General features: G+C 38.7%; 1 protein-coding gene across 2 annotated transcripts in view; it reads left to right on the top strand.

Annotated features, from left to right (window-relative positions):
• The first annotated feature begins 426 nt into the window (after positions 1-426).
• LOC118234647 (glutamate receptor ionotropic, NMDA 2D-like) overlaps positions 427-8,394 on the top strand; it is a 37,838-nt gene continuing 29,870 nt past the window's right edge. Inside the window, exons 1-3 of one of the 2 annotated variants that reach the window (XM_035431335.1) lie at positions 427-702; positions 3,483-3,554; positions 4,153-4,533. The gene's annotated coding sequence lies outside the window, so the exon portion shown is untranslated. The remainder of the gene's footprint in view (positions 703-3,482; positions 3,555-4,152; positions 4,534-8,394) is intronic. The other variant, XM_035431334.1, reaches the window with a different exon arrangement.

Raw genomic sequence — 8,394 nt, 5'->3', positions numbered from 1 at the left:
AAAAATACACACACTTGTAGTAGCGCTGTAACAATAAAGTATTCTGTGACAATTCCGCAGTGAAGTTAACCAAAATAAACAAATCATGATTGACGTATTGTTAATTAAATTATAATACTGACTGTTATGCACAGATGTTGTTAATGTCTGATACACATTTATTTACACGCACAGGGAATATGGGTAATTTGATTCATGCAAATATGTCTGCAAAATAAATGCCTTTGGCCTATTTCAGGCTGATATAATTGATGCTGTGCTATGAAAATTCCTTTGCAATATGTTTCTTTCTTTTTTCTTCTTTTTTTTGAGAGAAGGGGAGGGAAGTTTTAATAAATATTTAGATTACATCGTCACACGAGAGAATGTGTCTATCCCTTCATTAACATTATTCCACAACGTTAAGTTTAGCATTCAACACGTGTCGCCAGAATGAAGGAGAGAGAGGTTGCTAGGTGACGGGGCGTATACTGAATTTTAACAAAATAACCGGGGAAAGGAAGAGAAAGGGAGGGAGAGATATAGCTGGCTACATCTAGCCAGCCACGTAGAGAGGTCGGGAAATTGTGAACGCGTAGTTAGAATATTTAAATAGCTACATCCATGTATTGGGGGGAGACCCGCAAATAAGAGTCGGGATTGTAAAGACTATGAGAAGGATGAAGCGGCTGGGAGAGAGATGGGGGCATTTTCGCGAAAACTGTAAGTATTCTTATTATTATATTTAATAATGTGATGCGTGATTGTATTTGGGGTTTACTTAAGAAAACATTACACAGCTTAATTGTAGTAAAAACGTTACAATGCGGGGGACTGGGGATTCCGCCGTCGGCTTTTATTTTAGTATGTCGAATAGATTGCTTGCTTGTCTGATAGATGGATAAACGGCCGGTGTGCTAGACTTTGACCCCTCTGTCATTGATGCGCGTTCACATACTCCAGGGCTCTTGCCTCTAACGCACATACTCACATGCATGCTAACCTATGTACACAGCACGAGCAAATACGGATTTACGGGCGCACGCTCAACTTGCATTTTTAGCAACGGTCTTTTGACCGTCAAAACATCAGTCCCACCAAAAATGCTGCATGAGTGACTGTCTGAGTTGTTAGACTGCGTTGTACCTCCCTTTCATATGTGCCGGTATGTGTGCATCTGTACATTTAGAAATTGTCCTGCCTTTCATTTTGCGCACTTTGTTGGCATTTCCATCGTCTTTGGGTTTTTATGTGTACCGATATGTAAGCTGTTTGGTAGAACAGGTAGGCTATCTGTGAGGACCAATTAGTATGACAGACCGATCTCTGCATTCTAGAAGAATATGTGGAAATTCCTTAAAAGACATCAAAACTTTGAATTGCATATGAAATGGCTAACCATGGGACAAGCGTGTAAAAATTTAGCCGAATAGAATCGGTTGGTTGACGGGGGAGTGACAGGTAATTGCTAGAAGTGAGCCTTAACCAAATAGTACGCTGTGGTTTTTACATTGTGTACAAATAAGAAGCCTCACAGCCATATTTTATAACCAGTTAATTTTCACAACCCACACAATAGAGTAAAATAATTCCTTTACTCAAATATACTGAAAGCTAGACATAAATTGAGCTCTATATTGAGCTCAAAAGCATGGCACAGATAATGATATTGCATGAACATTTTGGTGGATGTTCCTGTTGTGCACCAAAATGTTAAACATGATACGGACAATTGTCACATTAATGTAGCAATTACAAGGTGTAGCTTTCAATGGTGCACTTGTTTAGTTTATTAGCTATAAGATCACATAGTCCATCTTCAATTCCCACTGTAGTCAAACCTGAAAATGCAGGCTCAAACCTGTTTCTGTAAAGTGGTTTGCACATTGGTGAGATGGCTGTAGATGTGTTCTGCTGTGCTGTCTGCACATTCCTGCCTTTGTCAACGCTTGCTGCTGACCACCAAAGATATTTTCTGATGAACAACTTTCATAAACTGAAACTTCGTAGGTATTTGTGGTTTTTAGCTGGTAAAGGTAAAACTGGACAAAGCATCACAGAATGACCAATTCAAGACTTTGACATGGGTAAAGATACTACTTTTCAAAAATTCCCAAGGATTAATATTAAAAGGTGCAATTGTTCTTTTCATGTGCACTCTGTTGATTTGCCTGCTTATTGAGCTGTAGATTATACAATTTGCTTTGTTCATGGACATCAGTTGTTACCAAGTGCTATGATCCAGTGATGTTTGTATTATGTGATAGCCCACACAGGCTATTAACTGTATCAGTGTATCCATATTCTATAAATATCAGCTGACCTTTGCAGTACCTGATTCCTTCCAGAAAACATATAGCATTTTTGCCAGGTATGTTAAGGCACACAATTAACATTACAAATATTCTCTTAGTTATGTAATAATACAGTATTATATCATCATATAGTAATATATGTATAATCCATTCTGGATATTCTCACTGGAAACATTTTGTAATCACTAAACACAGAGCTCTGGGTCAGGGTTTGCCCTGGTGGTGGGGAAAAACTGCTTTGGTACTTCCTACCATTATGGTTTCTCGTCTTATCACTGCAGTCTGTAAGAAGCATACAGTGTGTGTTTGCTGAATTACAGATTTTACGTTTAGAGTATGGTCATGCAGTATAAAGCTAATTTTTATTTTGCCTTAGTGTGTATCTATGTAAATGTGGCTTCTGTGGGGATAAATCTGGCATAAACCAATATAAATCACTAAACGAATTTGGTCAGTCAAGAGTTGTCAGTGCTGTATAATAATTGGCAAATATGTAAACACATAGGCTACATATAAAGATCTTCTCTGCTTCACTGAATCAAATCCATGATAAGGAGTAACATTAGAGCAATGTTCTCATTGCATGCATTTGAATAGTTACAAAAATGTACAAATGCTATTCCAAGAAGTCAACCAACGAATTGATCTACCGACTTTCATCATTGCAAGCCTTTGTTACTGATTCCCAAGGTGCGTGTGATGGACTAAATTGCAGCACTCTCCCCCCACCATGTTTCTGAAGTTGTCAGTCCAATTTTACCTGTCTGGTGACTTGGCTTTCCACTGTATCTTCATCAGATCCCAGGATCAGTTTCACTGAGCAGCTAAAGGCTGTTAAAAGGAGAACTCTCGAAAAAAAGAAAATCTCTTGCTCATAACCACACAGTTTTCAGGGCTTACAAACTGTTTACCAGTAATTCGGTTTAAATTTGGTGCATGTCACAAGTTGAACACACATCAAGTCAATTAGTAGCAATTAAGAAGTGATTAATTAGATAATGACCATCCAGCCTGAGTTGATTTCAAGCTAATGACCTCTCACATTAGCTGAATGGATTTACCTAGATCATTCGGACAATGAAAGAAAAGATGACATTGAGAAGCCCTTCTCTCGGTAAACATGTTCAGAACATAGTGTACTCTGCACAGATGGGTATCATATATTTTGCACAAACTGTCTATTTTCAGAAGACATTCTCAGTCCAGTCCATTGTCAGTCCAATACAGAAGACCAGGCTAAACAAGAGATGACCCTAACTGGTATTATTTATTTTTCATCTTAATGATTATTCGTTTTCTCTTTACATTGATATATGTAAAGAGATTTAATGATTTTGATGTCAGAAATGTAGCTAAATTTAAACTACATTTTTAAAAGTTAATTTTCAGTTTAATGTGTAATATTAAAATGAATTAGATTAAAATTAATGATAGAACAGGTAAACACACGTGGTCAAACATATTTAGGTTTTGTACTGCTGTTTTCAGCTAATTAAAAAAAATACCATTTGATATAATTGAATAGATGTTCCATTGCAAGAGATTTTGTTTTGTAATATTCCGCAGTGCCATCTTGAATTTCTGTTTCCATTATTCTTTTCTCTTAATGGCCTAATAACTCAAACAGACAAAAAAAACACTGCTTGACAAATCACATTTTATCATTGGTAAATATGTATATGTTATTGGCATAATATCTTGAATTCTGCTGAAGGAAATACTGGATAAATACGTGTCTGTATCTGTGGGTACTGCACTGTGAATAGCCATGCAGTCCTGCATAATTAGTAATCATTAAATGGCTAATTGGGATGGTCCAGGTACCTCATTGGAATAATTGTTAATGATTGTTCAACAGGTGGCTTCATTGAGGAGGTTGTATTGGCCTGTCGCTGGAGGTCTGAATTACAGGCTATAAAATCCTGTTGCTGAAAATACACTGCTCTACCCAGCAAAGTTTGTCTTAAAGAGCCTATCTGACAAGTGGGCTTATTTAGCTTTTAACCTTAATAAACCTTCATTTAAATTCTAATTTTTGGCGGCAGAAGAGGACAATGGAACATTGTAATTGACATTGTCACGTTTCTGTGACCTGACAGATGAATGCATTATGGTGCTAATGAGATAAATAGGCCAATTGTGGACATTTATACTTTGGTAAATTAAATAATGACTGTGGCCTGGGCAGTAAGTAAGAGTTTCATTTTGCAGCCGGCGTATTCTTGTGTCACCAGAAAAGGTATAATAACATTTCATTGTACAAATTTTATGATCCAAGAAATATTCCATGTGCTATACATCTTTTCCACTGACTGCATCATCATGAGCTCTTTTATAAATCTGTCATAGAGTTGGGCCTGCAGAGAAATAAGTGGGCCAGAACTTCCGGGATGGGTATTCACAATTGAGTGTGGTGGTTCAGGAAAGATGAATGGGTGGGCTAGGATATTATTTTGGTGGCTGTGGCCCACCCTGGCCCACTCATCCCTACACCAGTGGTGTCGGGAGGAAGTTGCTAACCTTCCTGATTTTATTTGTTGAGGTGCCTATGCTGGTGCTCATACTCGTGCTCAGCAATGACTTCCGAAAGGCCGAGCTCTAAATCTGAATTAGAATGTGTACTAAATACAGAAAACAATAAAATTACAAATGTGTTTAAAATTGTATGGACCCATAGCAATTCCAAAGAGGACTATCCTTACAGCAGTAGTAGCCAACTACTTTCTATCTTATTATTTCTATTTCATTTTCATCTATTTCTATTGTCATATTTAGGTTATATTCAGTGTGTTGTTACAGTTTGACACTTCAGTTAAATTTTCTACTTAGCCACATGCTAAGACTGCTGTCTGGCAAATACATCACTTGGGTTGTTCAAGGCAAGATATGTCAAACTATACCCTGTAGTGTTGGAACAAAAACAAAAATCTTTTTGAAAATAAACATAAAAATAAATAAAATGAAGAAGACTGTGGCAACATAGTCCGTTGTAGCTGTGTTTTCCATTGTTTAAAAAACTTGTCTTTTATGTGACAGTTTAACTAGCAGAGTTTTGCATTAATGTTGTGTTCTTCAGTGCTATTGACTCTCGGACAAAATGTTGGCAGGTTGCACCCTAAGAGTGGTTTTTATAGATCGGAGTCAATGTGACTAATTGTCTTAGTGTCTCATATATATGGGCATTCTTATTTGGTAGCCTTTTTTTTACAAGAATGAATAAATAATAAACAAATAAATAAGTAAAAACTGGAAGTTCTGCTAACATCTCTTGGGATTCTGAAAAATGACTTCATAGCCCTGTTTCACTGTGGAGGTGGAACCAGGCTGGCCCACTGAGGGAAGGCTTGGCAGTGGAATCCGTTATTAGTTTTGATGTGCTGACTGGTGTCAGCTTTGCCCGCTGCATTGCTGGCTCCGGCCTTGTTGCACGCCAGCTGTGGGCCGGGCTGGTAGGCAGTGTGACTGGGTCTGCAGTGCTGCTAAAATCTGAGACCGAAAGAAAGGAGGAAAGGAGGATGCTCTCCTTTGCTGACGGCACGGCAAACAACCCAGATTGATCCAAAGCGGTGGGGTCCCACGTGCTTTTTGGAAAAAGCCCCTGTTTGGGTTGTAGACAGATTCCAGGCTAGTCTTGCGCTCAACTGGGTAGTGAAATGGAAACGCAATCACACCTGTACCAGTTCAACCAGCTGTGGAGCCACCTCATGCTAGCCTGGTTCTGACTCCCATGTGGAAAAGGATAATTGATCCTATGATGGAATTTGCAAGATTGAAACACTGTACTCTTCTGTGGGTTCTACTCTTGTTTTATTTTTCCTCATTGAAATTATTTAGGCTCTGATATAACTGATCTTTGGAATTGTTGCATTGCTACTGGTATGTCTACACGTCAAAATAATAAGAAATCAAACGGGGTGTGATACTGTGCAAGCGCTATCTTTTAAAAATGATTATAATAGTGCAGTGTGCAGTAAAACAAAATCATTTTGGAGTTTGAAAGGTCCAGTTCATTGTGTTTTAAAAAGGCATGCTTACAAATTCTATGATGAAAGAAAATTCTAGTACCCAGTTTCATCAGAGCCTTCAAAGAAGCTATTCACATAACTTTGCTGATATGTATGTATAAGTGATTTATGTAAAAATAGAAAGTTCAGATGCAGCCTAATGTGTTTCTGTCTATTCTTGCTCAGTGACCAATCAATATTTCTCAGCCTTTGTGCTCAGTCTTTTCCTCTCCTCATTCTATCCCTCTACCCATTCCATCCTCCTCTCCATTCCATCCATATTTTGCCCTGTATTTAGCTTTCTACTTTTTTCTTCCCTTTATTCTCTAATTCCTTCTCTCCATGACTCTCTCCCCATCCCCCTTTTCCTGCATCTCAGTTCATTTCTGTTTTTTACCCCTCAGAGGAGTCACTGGGGGTCAAAGGGCAGTGGAATGTTAAACTCAGAGCTGGGCTGGCAAAGCACCTTTGATGCAGTAACATTAAGAAGTGATGTCATGGGGAAGGGCTCCATGAAAGGGCAGTAGAGCTAGGGAGAGTGGCCCAATTGAAAGGGGAATGATGAGGGGAGGATGCTACAAGAAAAAGATGTATATTGAAAAGACAGCTGCGAGCATTCAGTAAGGGGGTTAAGACCTAGGAGCAGGGCCATGGCAGCAGCTGGCCAGAGGAAAAACGCAGGCTAGCCTGGTTCTAACTCCACAGTGGAAAAGGATAATTCACGCCATGATGGAATTTGCGAGGCAGCAACACTGGCTCTCTCTGAAAATAGTGGTGCTGCTGACAAGATGTCTTACAAGACAAAGACATTAGTAATTGTCAAACTCAACCCTCCAGTACTGTAAATGAATAGACTTCTGTGGATATTTCTGTCTTTGTTTTTCTCCTCCTTAAAATCATTTAGGTTCTGATATAACTGATCTTGGGTACTGTTGCAGTGCTACTGGCATGTGTACAAGTAAAAATAATAAAATTCAAATTGGATGGGTGTGTTACTGGGCAAGGGCTATCTTTTAAAAATGATTATAATTGTGTAGTGTCAAACAAAATCATGTTGGAGTTTGAAATGTCCAGTTCATTGTGCTTTAAAAAAGCAGGCTTACTAATTTAATGATGAAAGAAAATTCTAGTGCCCAATTTCATCAGAGCCTTCCAAGAAGCCTATTCACATAACTTTGCTGATATGTATTTATAAGTGATTTATGTAAAAATAGAAAATTCAGATGCACCGTAATGTGTTTCTGTCCGTACTTGCTCAGTGACCAATCAATATTTCTCCGCCTTTGTGCTCAGTCTTTTCCTCTCCTCATTCTATCCCTCTTCCCATTCCATCCTCCTCTCCATTCCATCCATCTTTTTCCCTGTATTACACTTGCTACTTTTTTCTTCCCTTTATTCTCTAATTCCTTCTCTCCATGACTCTCTCCCCATCCCCCTTTTCCTGCATCTCAGTTCATTTCTGCTTTTTACCCCTCAGAGGAGTCACTGGGGGTCAAAGGGCAGTGGAATGTTAAACTCAGAGCTGGGCTGGCAAAGCACCTTTGATGCAGTAACATTAAGAAGTGATGTCATGGGGAAGGGCTCCATGAAAGGGCAGTAGAGCTAGGGAGAGTGGCCCAATTGAAAGGGGAATGATGAGGGGAGGATGCTACAAGAAAAAGATGTATATTGAAAAGACAGCTGCGAGCATTCAGTAAGGGGGTTACCAAGGAGCAGCTGTCCAGAGGAACAAGCCGGCCAACCCTTTTCTCTACATTTGCACTCTAAAGCCAAGGCCTGCCTCTCAATATTGTGCAATCTTCAGCGACTGAAACTTTCAAGAGGTTTCTCCTCACAAGTCCTTGCTTAAGATTCACTATCCACTGAAAAGCAAGTGTATTATCCATGATGTCTATATTAATTATCATAGAAATGTAATGGGTTTTGACTCTGAATGGAGCTACTCTGTGGCCAATTTATCACGTAAGGATTAAAATGTATTATCGCTAATTGAAAGCTTAGGTAAATACAATTCGAATGAAAATGTATTGATTTATAGATAACGTTTGAGTGCGACAGCATTTCTACACACATTTTAAGTAAAGAAGTAATGGCAT

Source organism: Anguilla anguilla, chromosome 8 (assembly GCF_013347855.1).
Source record: "Anguilla anguilla isolate fAngAng1 chromosome 8, fAngAng1.pri, whole genome shotgun sequence".
Classification (NCBI taxonomy): Eukaryota; Metazoa; Chordata; class Actinopteri; order Anguilliformes; family Anguillidae; genus Anguilla; species Anguilla anguilla.
Note: the sequence above shows the minus strand (reverse complement) of the source record. Positions and strands in the feature narration are given on the sequence as shown.